At 41.3% G+C, this 18,464-nt stretch overlaps 1 protein-coding gene across 1 annotated transcript in view; it reads left to right on the top strand.

Annotated features, from left to right (window-relative positions):
* MCUB (mitochondrial calcium uniporter dominant negative beta subunit) overlaps nucleotides 1–18,464 on the top strand; it is a 46,307-nt gene that overhangs the window by 1,066 nt on the left and 26,777 nt on the right.

Here is an 18,464-nt window from a genome sequence, read left to right as displayed (position 1 = left end):
GCTGCTCTTGCTCGCCCCGGGCCGTGCCCGGCGGGGCGCGGTGACTCACGGGCGGCAGGAGCCGGGGGCTCTGCCCCGGGTGACTCACGGGCTGCTCTGTAAACAGCGCGGAGTAAAACGCCGGCGTACAAAAAGTTTCTCTTGCGGGCTGTCGCGGTGCTGCTGCTCGGTACGTGAAGTGCTGAAGTCCACCTGCCTTGAGCTTCTCCGGGCTTTCAGAAGTCCCAGAGGTTCTGTGATTAGGAACCATACGAGCAAACAGACGCACGATGGATTTAAAGATCTGCTGGAGCGTAGGACTGGGTGATATTAAGAGTCCTTAGCGACTCCTAATTGCTGGGAGAGGAGGCAGTTCAATCCTTTTTTTAAAGTTCTTAACAACAGAGATATACCGTGTGCATGCCTGGAAATACTGCTGTGATGGAACAGGACAGAACCCCGTCCCTGTGTCCGGGGCCCTCCCATGGCAAGGCAGTTGCTGGGGTGTGTGTGGTGACAGAAGGAAGTCCGGGGCGATCTGGCGCTTCTTACTGAGCAGCTTCCACAACCCATCTCGAAACCTGCGGCAGTGGGTGGAGTTGTACGAAATGAACTTTCTACTTTTCCCCAATATTTTTTTTTTCTCAAACTATTCGAAAAGCCTATTAAAAAATTCCATTGCATTAATTTGCCCCATATCCCTTAATGCGAATAGCCCTTCTTTGCCTTCTCATGGCTGTATACGAGGACATCTAAGTAGGGAATTTAAGATAAATATTGACTTAGCCTCCTTAATCTTCTGAGGTCTTGGCAGGGGGTGCTGAAAACACCTTTTACCTCGCTGAGAGCGTTTACACTGTCATTCAGCTCACACTGACACTACCTATTCAGTTTGCCACCTCTAACTTCTCCAGGGTACTGCTTTGCAGACAAGCTTCGTGCTTTTCTAAGGCTCTAAATCGAGACTGAAAGCTGATAAAGCTCTAAGAAGAGACACCAAAAATGAGAGGAGAAGGAGGAGGTGGAGGAGGAAAAGCTCTTAGTTTGGCACCACTGTCATAATAAGAAAGAGCAAAAAATGATCGTGTCTGTTACTTTGTGGGATGGAACGACAGTGGCATGCCTTGGGAATTAAATTCTTGCATCAAATAGGTGAAGCAGAGAGATGTTGTAATGTTAAGGAAAAATCTAATTGGGAAAAGTAACAAGATTTGGTTTATTTAATTAGCGGAAATTTTTGGAACAAATTAATATACAATACTTTTTATGGTCTCTGCAGCTTGCTTCATGCTGTGTTTGGTGATGGGAATCAGTCTGCTCATGTGCCGTTTGGGGCCTTGACTGGAGTTTCCGCTCGTAAAGCTGGAGGTTGTATTTCAGTGGCTACCCCAGGTTGTAGGATGTGCACTTGGTCATCACATACTGCGAGTACTCAGGTGTTGATGGGCAGGTGTGTGAATGCACAGTGTGTTTGTGTGCTGTGTTTTTGGCTAATAAATACACAGCTGTGGGGATAAACAAGCCATTATTGCTAATTCAATGTAATTTTTTTCAGGTTTCAGGATTACAGCAGGGATTGCTGTCCTAAGGAGCTGTATCCTCAATCACTAGCTTCTCAGCTCCACTTTTAAATGAGAACTACAGCTCTTCCTAAAGCTGTCATTAGCTGCTTTGCCTTTCAGAGAGGTGCTTATACAAATTCTGCATTTTGTAAAATTGAGGTTTTTGCTAGGTGGGTCTTTCTGTATTTAAAGTGGTTAGTTGTTAGACAGACTCTAGCTGCCTGGGATGTTCTGGGATTGGTGCTTTGACAAGAATGTGTGAGAAATCTGGACAGCAGGCTGTGTGCAAAAGAGAAAAAGGCTTAGCAGCATAGGCAGTTTTTCAAAATAATTGAAGCATATAATATTGTATTCTTTGGCCAGGCATTCTTATTACACATAATTTTGTTCCCCAAAGGCTGCAGTTCATTTTGCTAGAGTCCCAGATTTGTAATTCTGCAGTTATTTTGCATGTGGTAGAACCTAAAGGTTGCCAACTCTTTTGCTTCCTCTTGACTTGCGTGTTTTAACTTCTGCAGCTCATGCTGAAAGAAATGCCCTGCTTGCACTGCTCTCCATGAGGAAAATCTCCCCTCACCATATCTCAGTGGAGAATGCATTTGTTAACACAGAATCAAGGCTTTTAATTGCTGGGGGTTTTGTTGGTGGTCTTTGTTTTTTTTTTTTTTTTTTTTTTAATTCATAAACCTTCTAACCCAGGAAACATTGAAGGGATTGGATTTATTTATTTATTTTCTTTTTCGGATGGTCCTAGTTAATTTCTCTATAGTGCTGAATCCTTCTGGTCTAAAATTGTGTTTCCTTTTATGGCCATTCATGTAAGTGAAATTTCTAGTTTAGTGTGTGCTATGGAGATCTCTACCAGCATGCCTGCATCGCTCAGGATGGGTGGCAACCATGGAAAATGAAGAAGTCTGGGTTACAGGGTTTTTCTTAGCTTAAAAGCAGAGTTCTTTGCAGTCACACAGCCCTGTGCTGTGCTAAAACTGTTCTGTCCTATGTGAAGGTGCTGGAATTGTGACATTTCCTCTGCAAAAGGCAGGGCTTGCTTTGAGCAAGTATTAGTGAGGGAAGTAAAATGGCAAAACTTAAATTGTTTTCAAAATGTACCTTTATTTAGCATCATTAATTCAGAATGTGTTCCATTTCTATGTGCAAAATTCTCTTAAAACTGTGCCTCTGGAATATATTGGCAAGGGGAAGGATCGTGTGTAAGCTGGCAAGAGCAAATTGCAAAGGTTTCTGTGAAAAACATTATGGATTTATTTTCTTCCTTGATTGGGATATTGCATATGCTTGTTGCTGAGGGGAATTTTCTTCCTAGCTGCAAACTGCAGCCAGTAGGATAGTCATTGGGCTTATCTGCAGAAAGCAGAGTAGTGAGGGTTTTGTTTTGGGGCTTTTTTTTTTTGGTCAGTTCCCAACATCATCCATGTCTGTCAAAAAATATTTTTTTCAGTGCTTTCAGCTGGTAAGTTTTTGACTACCCAGTTCCTCAGACTAGCTTGAACTTTTTTCCTGTCCTTCCTGTTAGTTTTTATAGTAATTCGTACTCTCAAATCACCATAATTCTCCTAGCATTACACCTATCCAGTTTGTCTGTCAGTTTTATACAGTCTTATAAGCAAAGATCTGAATGGGTCCTTAATAGCCACAGGATATTTCCGTGGAGGTTTTTGATTTTACCTCTTTCTCTTTTGCGTATGACCTACTGCTGGGATTTCTAAGATATTCTGACAAACAGCAACCCCAGGACATCCCAGGCAACTACAGAGAAGCAGATTGTCATTGAATGTCTTACGCAGCCAAATATTTCACATAAATGTGGTTTGAGACCCTACTTTTTCTTTTCAGCCCACTCAAGTCCTTTGGAAATTGATATCTAATTGGAGCCAAGAACTGGGAGTAATTTATGGCTGCTGGGCGTGTTTTCCCTTGTCTTTCCTCTGCTTTGAAAGCCTGGTGCAACAAAAGTTAGCTTATTGATCCAAATCTTCTTTCCTAAACAGAAACCTCCTGCTCATACTGGCATATATCAACAAAAACATACAAACTGCTAAACTGTTTGTTTATGGAAGCACTGTTCACTCTTTCAAATACTAATTTCTGCATGTCTTAGAAAAACTATTTAGAAGATCTCTGCTTCTGCTGCAAAAAATTTTCCTGTCTCAGCAAGTTCATTTTTTTGACTTTGCTGTTGTGTCTGTGCCAGAATAACAGGGTGGCATTGGGAATGGCTGCTAGTCATTTGCTGTTGTCTCTTCTCGTCTGGCAGCTGGGAGATGGCTCTATTTTCCCTGATAAATATACTTTTGGGGAGAGATGTGATATATAGCACAGAAATTAATCTCTCTTTGTACTTCTGCAGATACTCCCATGAACTGTTCTGCTGTGCCTTCTCTCTCCAGTGCAGATGCTGTAGTGACACAGTGGGCTGTGAGATACTCTTGTACGTGCACATACAATTACCTGCAAGACACTCATTCCCTTGGAGGTTTGGGAAATTTCTGAAAACCAGCCTCACTCAGGGTTTGAAACACACATCAACAGTGAGACTTCAAATTCTTGCTGTTGTTTTCCAGTGGGGCAATTGACATAAAAGCAGCTAATTGAAATATGCAGATCAAATCAGCTTTTCTTGCATAGTGCTGCTTTTTTTGCCTACTCTGTGTGTCAGCATATGTGTGTCTTTGGTGGTTATGTGAATATGGCAGTTCCTAAGGAAAGGAAATGAAAACCAGCTCTGGGAAGGCTGGAAAGAATGTGGTCATTCTCTTCAGCATCACAAACCTAAGGAAGTTAGAGCTTTTGTGTGCTAAGCCAAGGCTGTGTTGTACTGAAGGAAATGTAAAAAAACCTGAAATGCTGGTCTAACATTGTCCATAGCAAAATCTGTGTAATTTTTAAACAGATTTCTTGAAGAGCTTTCTCATACGTGATATAGGAGTGCAGAGTACAGACTGTGCTTCCCAAAGTTTGGGAAGTACATTACTTCAGATATATTCAACAGGTTTGTTGTGAAGGAAAATGAAAATTTATATAACTTCCTGTTAATAGTGACTTTAAAAAAAATATTTAATTTAGAATGGGGATAGAAATAGTCATAAGGTGACCCACCTGTGTGGGTGCTCCATGATTAATAAAGTAGATAACAGAAAATGATGCTGTGATTTCATTTGCAGTGGATGCTGTGATCATACAAACAATGCTGTAATTATGAGTTTTTTGTTGCTCATGAGATGAAGATAAGTCTGGCGCTGTTCCTTTTAGCACTCTTAGCAAGTGTGCTAAAAGACTTCACTCACAATCTTTATACCTGCAAAAAAAATAATACTAAACCTCTAGAGGATGTCTGAGAAAATTGCTTTGCAAGTGTCTGAGATGCTCTGAAGATTTACCACAAATCACTGAAGTGCTGAGCACTTAAGGCTTGACAAACCTAGTTTTAAGAATACGAGTCTCTTCTGATTTTTTTTTTTCTTTTTACATTTTAGTGTTTGAAAATTTATAGGGCAAAAATGTAGACCTTGTCCTAGAGTTTATAATATCTTAATTTCTGAAGGGATAGGAGAAGAGGGAAAGGGAAATAGAGATGTTTGTTTGTGTTTTGGTTTTTGCTTTTTTTGTACGGAGGCTTTCTCCTCCGGAAGTCCGCCTTACACTGTGAGACTTCTGGCATCCGAGAGGAAGCAAACAGCACACTTGTTCTCAATATCTAGTTAAAGAGCAAAACTTTCAGTTCCCCCTTCCCACTGAGGCAGAATGATCTGAAGGAAAATGAGCGGAGGAGCTGTGCTTGAGTTGGGCTTGCTTTCTTTAGGATCATCTTCATCCTGAAGATGTTCTTAGAAAACAGCCTCAAAGGTGAATTTCTCATGGGGTGGCTCATGGTGGGGAAGTCCCTCCATCTGAGGAGGCAGTAAACTCTTCTGAGCCTAGAGATGTTTCATGGTAATTTCTGTACCTTTTTATAATAAGTTGTTAACTAAGTGTCTGTTAAAGGCATGTATCAGCAGCTCTTGCTCTGGGTTGGTTTCTTACCTCTTTTCCTTTTTTCCAGAAGGATGAAAGGGAGAGGCAGGTTCTGTGTGTTTCTGTCTCATTCTCTGTCTTGCTGTCAAGATACTGAGTAATACCCTGGTCATTAGGTTTGCATAGGAAAGAGGTGGCTTTTTATAAGGTCGCTTCTGCCATTCATATGACGACTCACTTTGTTTCTGTATCCCAGAGCAGATCTGAGCAGCCCAGCAAAGAATTGAAGTTAACTGTTTGTTCTGTGAACTTGCACAGGGAGGCTGGGAGGAGGACAATTTTGAGGCCTGCAGGTTATTTGTTGTGACGTGTTCCATTCTCAGCTCATGCCTGAGTCCTGAGTCCTTAGAAATTCCTGTCATCCAGGTGTTGGGAAAGCATGGATCTATACTCTGAAGATCAGGTCCATTACTAGGGAAATAAATCCCTCATGTCAGAATGACTCTGTAGCACAGCAGCTGAAGAAGAGAAGTTAAAATGAACATTGTTTGGCTGCCTGCCTACTGAGGATGGTAGCTTTTGTCCATGAACTAATTCTCCTTTGTTCAAGTGAGGCTGGGTGTAGGCAGGCCACTGTCAGCTGTCAGCAGTCAGGGCATGGATAAACAAAGGGCTTTGTGCCTGTGTGATGAGGACTGGCAAGCACAACCTCCCCTTAGTGATCAGGAAATACTCAGTACTTCTTCAAATGGAAATGGAAGAAAGATGTTTACTCTATAAATGCGACATTTATACCTTTAGAAAAGTTGAATTCATCATCATGAGCACAGGCAGCGCATCTTCAAAGGGACAGAAAAATTGAGTACATTATACACAGGCAAGATATAATTTACTTTTTTCCTTCAGATTTTGAACAACTTCGAAAACAGTTTTGAAGCAGTTGTTTTCACATTTACTATCTTGTGATTTTTGATCAAAATTATTTCAGTCCTCACATTCCTGTCAGATGGAGAGAAATAAACTGTCTTCTTTTAAGAAGTATTTTATTTATCTGCAAAGTAGGCAGCAATTTCAGCTTCCCAGCATCTTCCATTGTTACCTAAAACTAAAGAGACAACAAATTGATTTAGAGATCACAGAAGCATCCTTAAGAGTATTGTATGTTTGCCAGAGTAGAAGAAAAATTGCATTGCTTTTCTTCCTGGCAAATCAAACTCCATATATCACGAGGATATCACTTTGGCCAGAGTGCTGTGGTGAGGAAAAGATCCCAGAGTCACAGAATGTTAAAGGTTGGAAGGTACCACAGGGGGTCATATGGTCCGGCCTCCTTGCTCAAGAAGGTGCATCCTTGAACGCATGGCACGGAATTGCATCCAGATGGTTCTTGAATGTCTCCAGTGAGGGAGAGTCCACAGCCTCTGTGGGCAGCCTGTTCCAGTGTTCTGCTCCAAGATGAGTGTTATTTGTGCAGTGTGGTCACTGGTTGTGCTTGAAGTGCCTATACCATACTGTTCACAGAAGAACATTCCTATGGGTTTGTTCGAGGTTTCTTTTTTCTAGGGCCTGACCTGACCCTCTCTGCACCTTCTCATGAAAACTGTTTGTTATTTATACTCTGTACTTGCTGTTTGAACCAGCTGCTCTCTGCCTGTGATTGCACAGCTGTGAGCATTTTCCATTGTGCTATCTGCTTTTGTAAAACACCTTTATGTGTTTGCTCTAAATAGAAGCATAAAGGTGCCAGGTGCCTAAGGCACAGCAGCTTCTAGGGGCCTTTGTGACCTCAGCTGCTCCTCAGACAGCCCCTGTAGGCTGGAGTCCCTCAAGGAGGACCTGGTCACTACACGGTTCCTGATCCAGGGGCAGACGTAGCACAGGGGTGGGTTTGTAGCTGTGGCCCCTGTGGAGGATGCACTGACAGGGATGGAGGGAGGGTGGCTGTGGCAGTGGGATAATCTCCAGGCTGAGCTAGGTAGTGATGATTCATCTGAGAGTGGGGCACAGGTTTTGGCTAGCCTGAGGTATGTGGTTTTAACAGGTTAATTGCAGTAAAGATGGGCTGGACTGTCTAAAAGTGTTTTGAGAAGGTGGTAAGCCCAGTGCATAACCACAAAGTAGTTCAGCTTTGTTTCCTACAGATACTGTCTCTGCCCTTCCCTAGACAAGGAAATAAGCTTAAAGAATTCTTTACAATACAAAAATATAAACAAAATAGAAGCTATATATCTGTAATAAAGAAATGCTATGTGAGAAGTTGAAGTTAGTGGTCTTGCTGACCTGAATGCTGGACCTAAGGCTGGTGGTACTGAGCCAGCTAAATGTTGGAAGTCAAGGACCTTGATCAGTGGCTCAGGTAAATACTTGACACTTTTAACATAGATAAAACAGCTGGAACTTAAAGACAGCTGCTTTTCACAGTTGTATTGTAGGAGCTGTGTATCTGATCTGCATAGCTGATGTGCTTTAGGTAGAAGAGATATTTATGAAACGGCAAAGTGGGAGCTTATCTTTGCTTCTCAGTGGATACATTTCAGTTTACTGGCCCCTCTCCTCCTCTCACTCCAGCTTTTCAGAATTTGAAAATTCCAGATAAAACTACCAGGAAGCTGCCAGTTTCTTAAAAGACAGACTCAGTTTTTAAAGTTCATGCTGAGATCAAGACTTCCCGCAGCTCTGTAAATACTTTTCCAGAGCAATACACATGCTAGTATTTTTAACTAAAGGCAGGAAGTCTCTTAAATTTGGGAGGGGAGGGAATGCAGACACAGCAAATAGTGATCTTGAACAATCACTTTTTTTCTGCAGCCAGAGGGTGAGTATGTCTTTCCTGCCTTCCCATTTTCATTTGTCTGCTGGATGGCCACAGCTGTGTTGAAACAGGAAAACTGAATCAAGTCCTTGGAGCTCTTTTGTGAGGAGCTTTTGTGCTCAGTAACCAAATACAGTGTAGGTTTGAATCATGTTAGATGGGACTGTTAGATAGGACTTTGCTTTTAGTTCACGCATTCTCTTTTAATCTTAGGTGCTGCTGGCAATATTCTGGGTGCTTTCCTAGTGCTTTCCCAAAAACTGCTTTCAAATGGCTCCTGAACTATTAAGGCATCAGGTTACATACGTTTGTGGCACACCTTTTGGCACTTTGCCAAAAGTTGGTTTTGAAAAGTGTTTTAAAGCCATAATCTGCTTACTGTAATATTGCAAGCTTAAGCCTCGCTAAAGGTGCCCCACACAGAGGCAGCGAGGGTTGAAAATGGGGAGGTTCCTGGGGATTTTGCCCTCGGTTGACTTGGGAAATGACCTGCTGTAGGATGAGTTGAAATTCACTTAAACAAAGAAAATGATAATAAAAATTTTGGGACAAGATTCCTGCCAGAATATGTTCCCAGCCATTGGTACCACAGCAGCATCTTCTGCAGTCAGTTCTGACTGGTACTCTTTCTCAGGTAGCTGCAGTGGATTTCAGTCAAAAGGGTTTTTTTGTGAGGCAGGTAACACTATTATTTTTTGCAGAGCTGAGGCTAGTGCGTATTTAATGTGCAGGGACTGAAATTTTCTGTACTGAATTGTCTGCCATTTTTTCCATTTTAATCTCTTGGGTGTGAGATCATTCTTCAGTATTTTTTATTATAGTGATTATTTATCTGACGCCATAGAGTTTGATAGGCTAAAGGATATGAAAATATAATTTATACTTACATCTGTGTGCTTCTGTCAGAAGCTGAAGGTGTGTACTCAGTGTTTGTAGCCCTTTCTGGTAAAATAAAACCAGGCATACGTAGAAGATTGCAGTTTGAAGGCCGATGTTTCAGACTTGGTCTTTCAGTGCTCTGTGGCTTTAAGCACACTGGAAATTCAACTGAGCTGGAGTAATTTAAAGAGATGTCAAATAACCCAGGCTCTAAAACTGAGTTATACCTATTAAACCATGCATGCTCCTTGGAGTACTGACCCCTAGCTGTTCTGCATGGCAGTGGAAGTGTTAAGTGCATATATTTTGCTATAAATCAGACCCTGATCCAACTCTAATCTGTGCAAACCCTCACAGTGGTGCCATTCTTCAGCATTTCATAATGCTGCACAATCTGTAGCTTGTTTCCTTGTGAGTTCCTAGTTACTTCTCCTTCTGGAATAACCATGTCAACTTTTCTCATGAACAGGGATGAAACTATTTTTGGGGATCCCACTGAGGCAGCAGATGAAAACTGTGATCTCCCTGGCGTTCTAATACAAATGCAGCTTTGGTTTGTTGGGAAGTAAGACCTTGTAACTGGGCTCTCTACTGCTAACAATTACAGCTCTTCTTGTCTCACTTGGCATCAAGTATCAGTAGTTAATTCTTTTCTTGACATATGATAAAAAAAAATTTTGTGTAATTTAGGAATACTCATAACTAGTAAAAGAAGTAACTGCATAAAGGTATGTAATAAGGTAGAAGCTATCAAAAAAGCTATTAACAGGTTAAAAAAGAAAAAGCCAGAGAGTATTGCTAAAAACTTTGAATGTCATATGACATTTAGAATTCAAGCCCCTAGATACTGCCTTTGACCTTTGTGGTGCCTCTGATTCTAGATTTTGGGTGAGTAATTCCCCAGCTCAAGGACTTGAACCCTTAAGAAAATTACACAGCACCCTGTGGCAGCAGTCAGACCAGCAAGACCCACTAGAAGGAACCAGGAGCAATGTGCTGGTTCACAGGTCAGTGCATGCTGCTGTGGCACAAGTTAATCTTACCTACGAGTGTGCAAGAGATAAATAGCGTATTTCTGTGGCGCAAATTTGAAATACTCCATATGCACAAGCAGTGCAAAGTTGTGGGAGTCAGCCAGCATCTATTCCTAGGCCTGGAGCCGACAGGGGATCCACCTTATCTGCTGTTTTATTTTATCTGCAGCCAGACTCAAAACTGGCTGGCAGGTCACATGTTCTATTTAAATCAGTTGGCTGCTGGTGTCATAGGGCCTCCCTTGCTGTTGCAGAAGTTGAAGTGTGTGTCATTTAAAATTAAAAAAAAGTCCCTATGCCAGTTTATCACACTTAGCATTGCTGCCCACAGAAATAGCCCAGCCCACTGCAGTTAGCCCTCAGTGTGCTTCCAGCTCCTGCTCCAGGCACCTCACTGCTCTTTCATTCCAGGGCAGCTCAAAGCCTTGCTCAGGGGTGAGGGTCACACCCCTGCAGTGCTGCTTTCTCAGCCTGTGTTGGGGTCATGATGTGGTTTTTGGTGTTCTCAAGGGATCCTCTTCAGGGGGAAGCTGCAGTTGGAGGAGTTTTGGGTTTGTTCCCTGCTTTCATGCTCTCTCCCTGTGTGTCCTCCACTGATGGAAGCAGAAAAATCCAGTGTATGTGTGACTTGAGGGAAATATGTTTGAAGCCAAACAGCGCATATTCAGAGAGAGAGAGATGTGGAACAACGCTTATTTCAAGACAGTTGTAAAAACACAGAATTAATGGACTCTTATGTTTAGCCCAGACTATCAATATTTACTGAGCAGTTCACCTACGTTTTTGCTGGTTGGTTGTAGCATGCTCTGTCTACTGTTACATGCACTTTGTGGTATTTATAACCCCTGATCAGTGCAGAACTAACTATTCAGAATATCCCTTCTTGTTTAATTTATTTTTGATCGTGTTACTTAATGCCTTTGTTTAAATTTCAGTAGTGTTTGCATGTTGCCTCAGTGCCTGCAGCAGCAACAGGTAAATATGGCGGTAAGGTTTAAAGTGAGTTTCACTCATTCAGAGAGTAAAAGAAAATAAACATAAGGAGGAAACAACCTACAGATACTTATCAGTCTCAGGCGAGGAAAGAGTTTTTTTATGATGTTCATTTATCTATATCAAATCCTCTCTCTTGGAACTGGAACACTGAGAAACTGTATCCCAGTGAAATTCTGTGGTGTCAAAGAGACTGATTTTCCCTTGTACTTTCTTCCAAGATTACATGTTGCCAAGATGGTTATGAGTCTCTATTCCTTACTTTTTGTTGATCAGGTATTTTTTCAAATTTTGTAGACTTTTAATAAGCCATCCAGACACTATTTTTTACTCTGGGAAAACACTCATAATAAAGGCCTTTACGACTACATATGTTGCTGTAGCTTCTGCAGACTGCATTCTTCTCAAGAAGTTTTATAATGTGAGAAAGATTTACGAGAATCCTTTTACTGTGTGACTGTGGGGAACTCTGTCAGCTCCCACTGTCTTTCTTCCTGACAACAAAGCAACAAGACAGTCTGAGAGCCTGGCCAATGCCATTTTTTCCATTTTGCTAAGAAGGATGGTGAGATGGAATAGTCCTGGGTATCTGCTTTTGTATTGCAGATAGTCTTGGATATGCAGATTGGGCTCTGTGGGCATGATTATGCTTTTCACTGTGTCTTGTTCTGAGTGGGCTGCAATATCCAGAAAAAGCTGTCCATATGGAGAGGCTAGCTGTGAACCTGGAAGCAGTGTACAGCCTCTCAGTGTGATGGTGCACCTGGACCAGAAACCCTTCTGTGTTGTGTGGGGGGCAGGTAGTGTGCACCTAATCACCAGGTGGGGAAGAGAGCAGTGAGCTAGAGCTTGTTTGAGGCTCTTGCCTCAGGATGCAGCTTTTTGTCCAAAAATTTCTCAACCAAAGCAGGTTATAGGGTACAGAAACCTTTTTCCTCTCTGTATTTCTACCGGTGAATGTCGTCCGTGTGTGCTTCAGTCACTTGATGGCAAGCAGCTCCTTGAGTATTTTGTGTGTGCATATTTTTCTTTAATGTCATAACCTCTCAGAAACTTCAGGCACTTATCTGCTAAATAAAATACTGTGGTTCTTTGTGCTTGCCTTCCACTGAGATTTGATCCTTTGTGGTCAATTTGAATAGTGGGGTTTTTTCCAACCTCTTTCACAATCAAGAGGATAATACATTCTTTTATAAAAACTGAGATTCTTATCCTGTAAACAAGCAATGACAGAAGGGCTGGCATAAATAGATTTGTAGTGTGTGTGTGTCAATGACTTGCCAATGGATATATTTTACTCTTTGGGATTGGACTTTTTTAATTTGATTTTTTTAAACTTGATCAGTAGTAGTGACCTAAGTTAAAGATTGACTTGGCTGAATGTGAATGGTGTTTTTTCAGAAGGGAATGGGTTTCAGCATCAAATGGATTTTACAGCAAAGGAAGTTTGATTATTGCTTTGGTATTTTTTCAGGTATTTTCTGTCGAAGTATTTTTGGTCTCATTCAAAAATTAAAAATACTTTCAATTTTAGTGTTCAGCCTCTCCTACATAACAGAAGTCAATAAATTGTGCTAGCACAATTTATTATAAATAAAAAAATGTGAAATTTATACCTTTTGAAACGTGTAACAAACACTCAAAGTCCTGGATTTGGAAAAAGCCAAGGAACTGGTGTTAATCTTAGTTTGAAGGAAAAACAATCAGTGTAATTCTTTACCTGTTTTGTACATATGAACTATTGCTATACTGAGAGGCTTTGCTGCTATAACTATACTACAGATCTTTTTTGTGGCCGCTTTGACAAGCAGGAGACATTATTTATTTACTTTGAAAGTTCTAAGCTTAAAATACTTAGAATAGCATATTATCATCAGAGATGCATATAATGGTTTGGGTTGGAAGGGACCTCAAGGATCATCTAGTTCTGACTCCTGTGACATGGAAAGTGACACATTCCACTAGACCAGGTTGCTCAGAGCCCCATCCAACCTGGCCTTGAACACTTCTAGGGATGGGGCATCCATAACCTGTCTGGGAAACCTATTCCATGTCTATTCATTGATCATTTTCTGTATTGCAGCTAATGACTTTAATTAATGTGGAAGAAAAGTTTAGTGGATTTTTTAAATTAGATACTTCTGAGCCAGGAGTAATGGCTAAGGCACTCACACAGAAATATACCCTTTGTCTTTGCAGAGATGTTTCCTGATGATAGCTATATCAGTAAGTGCTTTTTAATGCTTACAGTGCCTTAGCAGAGCTAATGTGAAAACATTTTAAAAATATATTACTGCATCTTTAAGTTCTTAATTACAGAGGCAAGAGCTAAATGCAGTGTTGAGCCAGCTGGACACTAACCACATATATTCAGCGATGCTGTGAATCCAGGTGAGCAGCTTGTTAAGAACTGCATGTCAGGTTTTCTTTTGCCATGTCAAATTGTCTTTGTCTTTTCTAAGGCAGAGGTTAAGAGTTCTTATGGGTGCTTAGTGGAAGCCAGGGTGCTGTCTCTCAAAGAAGAAAGATGCTGCCAGGCAGTTAATTGGCGCTGTCTTGCCCCTGCATGCAGCAGTGGCTCTCAGTTTCTGTTCAGTGCAGAGCTGTGTGTGAGTCAGGAGCTGAGAGCTGATGGGGACTCTGGATGCACTGGGATGCTGGCCCTGTACCAGCCTGCCAGCATGGCCTGCAGCACTAGCCATAGCCCTTGTGTTTGCACCAGCACCATGGGATGCTGATGTCTACTTGGTAGAAGGGACAGAGGTCAAACTGGAAGCTGTTTTTCCTTGCCCACTGCCAAATGCAACATAATCATCTGTTTTGTTGTTATTAATGCAAAAGCAAATTTAACTCATGCTCATAAAATGCCTGCTGTGTGAGTCTCATATTTTTAATGGAATACAGAAATTAAGCAGCTGGTGTAATAATGAGACCTGCTGCTTGCCATAGATCTGAAGGTATATTTGGGAGTGCAGTCCTGGCATTACTCTTCTTATAATGGTGCTGGTGACAGTTGAACTGGAATTACAGAAATAAATGATGTTTGAAATGTTCATTAAAAAAACTAAAACTATCAACTTTTCTCTGCTGAAAACAGTCTAACTAGAGCTTTTTGCTGAAAATCAGAGCTACAAAAGAAATCTGCTTTGTCCTATCTTTGCAGTGGCACACAAAAAGCATAAAAAGGGAATTGCAATGTTGCTTGGACCCACAGATGTGTCCAGAAGTGTATTTCATATTGGCCCTTTGGATATGATGCCTGTGTAGCATTCTAATCCTGATGAATGGAGTCAATTTTCTTAACAAATAGATTTACATATTAGTTATGACCCTGTGACTCCAGCTTAAGGGTTTTTTTACTGCCTATTTTTTTTCTGTGGGCTGCTCCAGTGATCTCCTTTCAGTTTTGAATGCTGACCTGAGGACCAGAGCTTTAGAGGATTCAACTGACTCTTTTTCCTAAGGGCATCTGCACATACATAAGTGTAATTCTAACAGGCTGAAGAGATAAAAAAGAGAGAGAGAAGAGGGAGAAGTGATAGTTGGAATGACAGCCACTCTCATTCAAACTCCTTAGAGAAGAAGGTGCCTTGTTCCTGCAGTTTTTGCTGTGTGGAGGAGCTGTGGGCCTGGAAAAGACAGCTGGAACAAAGAGTGGCCAGGATCTTTTCTTGCATCCTCAGAATGGTGGAAAAGTTGGGGCTGCTCTACACTTGATGCTTGTCTTTCCTCTAGCTTCTGGGCCCTGGAATTGCCTGATGACTTTTTCCACACCTGCCCTTCCTCACCCTGGTCTATGCCCAGCTGGATGACACTTCATCCATAACTGTGAAATGCCAACCCTCTGTCTCCTTCAAATAATTTCTGAGGCTAAGCACGGTTCTCTCCTTCTGTTAATAGTTGGGAAAAGTTTTTCTAATCTGTGAAGCTGAAGCTCATAAAGCAACAAGTGTAGAGCAAACATTCAGATGATTCTTTATCTGAAGATACAAGAGTGACTGAAGTTCATTTCGGAGTAAATGCTATTGTAATATATTAGTAGGCTTTGTTCACATCCTTGAGGAGAAAGGTGCTAAACATGATACACTCACAGTTTCAGGCCATAGGGGATGAGGAAAGCATGATTCTGAAGTAAATTTAAAGAGAATCAAGTGAGAAGTCTGTTGGCATGGCTCTGGTAGTTAAATATTTACCAGCAGCAGACGGCTCTTAGAGTCTCATTTGTCTTCAACCATCGGTGTAATGAGGTAATAAACCATGCATAGATCATAGGTTTCCAGGGAAGTGGCTGCAAAGGGTCCTGCTTCTTGAGCAAGGACAGTTAATGTCCAGTTCCTTTAAGAAAGAAACTAGAATACATTGAGTATTTATTGAGAATCATCAGAAAACAAGTTTCTGCTTGAGCTGTAGAGTTGGTGTAGCACAGCTGGTTTCATGTGGGGTACAGATAATTTTGTTCACAGTGGCTGGTATAGGGCCAAGTTTTGAATTTGTGTTGATCACTCAAGGCCTCTGTATCATACATGATTTTTGTGGTATGGTCATGAGTTTGATGGCTTAATTTGATGTTGTCCTCCTTCCCAGCCCCCTTATGGTCACTCTGGCTTTTCCCTCTGGACTGCAATCCTTAATGTGCCTGCAGAGGACCAGAATCTGTGTTACATGGAAGGGGAAGAGCAGCAGCAGTGGAGCAGCACCTGCTTTGTCTTAACACAGCTGCCAACATCACCCTGCAGCTGCTGCTGCTGAATAGAGACTGTGCTTATGTGTACCTTATGTTTTGCATAGGCAGAACACAAGATGATTTCTGAAGTGGCTGATGGTTTTGGTTTTTTTCCAGGCTGTGCTGTCTCACTAGTGCTGAAAACAGAGCCATTTGATAAAAGAGATTAAGAACTGTAAATTCCTTTTGTGTCCCACTGAAATCAAATGGCATAGATGTTGAGAGAGAACCTGAAAGACGCCTAAAATGTGAGATTATTAATTACTGAGATTAACATAGGGTTTATTTTGTAATTTTTGTTGTAATAAATTAAACTTGAAGTCACTTGATACTCCATTTCACTTGGCATTATCTCAGCGCTAGACAAAAAATTGCTGGTCAAGAGAAAAAGAGGAATGTAAAACCTTTGCCATGCTCTTCCCCATCTCCTTGTGAGGAAACACACTGAATTTTGGCACTCCTGAATAAAGGAATCCCTGTGAATATTCTAGGGTAGTAGGAAATGTCAGTATTGTTGTGTTGCATGTGTAGGAGGAATTGTTTCAGGGAACAAGAGAAGAAGAGTGTTGGTACTACAGGAGTTGAAATATTATATTAGTGTTCATGTTATAAAGACAGTGGTCTTTGAAGAGGACTCTGAAGCAGTAAATTGGTAGAAGCTGTATAGATTAATTTATGAGGAAAAATGTAAGAATTAAATATGTATAACTTGCCTAAGCAGTGACTGTTGGAGTTCATAAATCTAACAAGCATGAGAGGTATAAGCACATACACCAAAAAAAAGAACTCTGCATGTAGTTGGGGCTATGTCTCAAAAGGAAACTTTGAGCATCCTGTGTGTGACTTCCTAAATGGATATCTAGTAAATATGTAGCGATGAATATCTTGTCTTTTTAGGATGATTAGAGGTATCTGTTGAGCCTGGCTTCATCCCATGACGTTAGTCACATGAGCTGTCAGCGTTATTTGAATCTAGTGTTCATCTAGAGTTAACTGTGCTGTCTTATGTCCTACAGACAAATGCTGATACATAAACCTTACAAACTCCTCTCTCTCTTCTCATCCTTGAGCACCAGCTGGGGGAAGGAGTGTCACAATCCTTTTCATTCTCTCAAATTTACAGGACAATTTACTCTATAAACTAAACTTTATTTAATGAGCTTATTGTGAATGAAAGCGAACAAATAGGTCAAATGAGCTCAATCCTCTTTGTACAGACTAGTCTAACACAATTTCACTAATTCATCACTTCATTCAAGAGTGATTATCTTTTAAAGCCCTTCCAGCTAATTTGATTATTAGTCTCTTCCTCACAGTATAATTGAGCATCTCTGTCTGTGGTCCTCAGACAAGTGCTGCAGGCAAGGAAGAACAATTACTTCTTTATGTGCTTTGAAAAACCATCGCTGTTTAAATAATCTAAGTTACTTAGAAGTAACATAGGTAACATTCTCAAGTTCTCTCATTTGTAACTTGTGCACCAGTGAGCAAAGTAGTGACCTCACTGGTAGTGCTGATCCTTCCTTCTCCAACACAGTGTGGGCATCTTGGTGTTTCCCTGAGATGAACAAAAGCCTCAGCAGTCCAGCTGCTGCTGGATCTGCTTCAGAAGCTTTTTGGGTCAGCTGAGGATCTTGGGTCTATAGCATTTCCTTAGGATTCTGACAAAACTGCCAGGCAATCATGATGCTAAGGTGGTGGTTGCAGGAGACAGCAAGCTGCAGGTGATAACAGCTTCTCCTCCTTGCCAGGGACTCTTTCACAGACTTTTTCTGCTCTTCCTTGGTGTTCTTCTTTGAATGCCAGTTGCATTTTCTTTCTGCTGTTTATGGTGCCTGAAGCATGCAGGAATGGCAGGAGTCTGCCTGAAGCAGGCCAGAGTGTGGAGCAGAGCTGGCTGCAGTGTGTGCAGCCCCTCTGTGCTGCATTTGTTGTTTCTGTTTGTTGCAGTTGTTTTCTATGTTTGACAAAATAGCTGAAGCCTATGAAATTAGATCTCCTAAATTCAAGTTGCTGAATGTCTTCAGTAAATGTGATCTTTGCAGTGATAGTTGTGAGACCAAGCAGAATCAGAGTGTGGCAGGGATGTCAAGCTGCTGCGTTTTGTGATAGCCGGTATTTGTATTTTGCTCGTTTTGAGTGGAAGCCTGTAAAATGGGCTGTGAAAGGGAGTGAAAACATTCTTTCCTTGTTCTCCTTTGTCCTTGGGTACCCCTAAGGGATTTTGGGAGGTTGTCGAGCTAGCTGGACTGTTGTTGGGCCATGAGGGCCATTCAGAGGGTTTAAGAGCAGTTCTTGGTTTGATGTGGTTCTTGTTTCTTTATAGCTGATCTGCTATGCCCTCAAAGTACAGGCAGCAGATATTTTGACAGCACTCCAAAAAAACTCAGGGGCCCTTGATAAAAAAAAAAATTAGCTCAACAAAAATATGCACTTACAAAAGAAATAGATTTAGACATCAAAGATTTAAAATTCAAAAGTTATATGTGGATAGTTTAAAATGGAATGTT

Source organism: Geospiza fortis, unplaced genomic scaffold (genome assembly GCF_000277835.1).
Source record: "Geospiza fortis unplaced genomic scaffold, GeoFor_1.0 scaffold11, whole genome shotgun sequence".
Classification (NCBI taxonomy): Eukaryota; Metazoa; Chordata; class Aves; order Passeriformes; family Thraupidae; genus Geospiza; species Geospiza fortis.
Note: the sequence above shows the minus strand (reverse complement) of the source record. Positions and strands in the feature narration are given on the sequence as shown.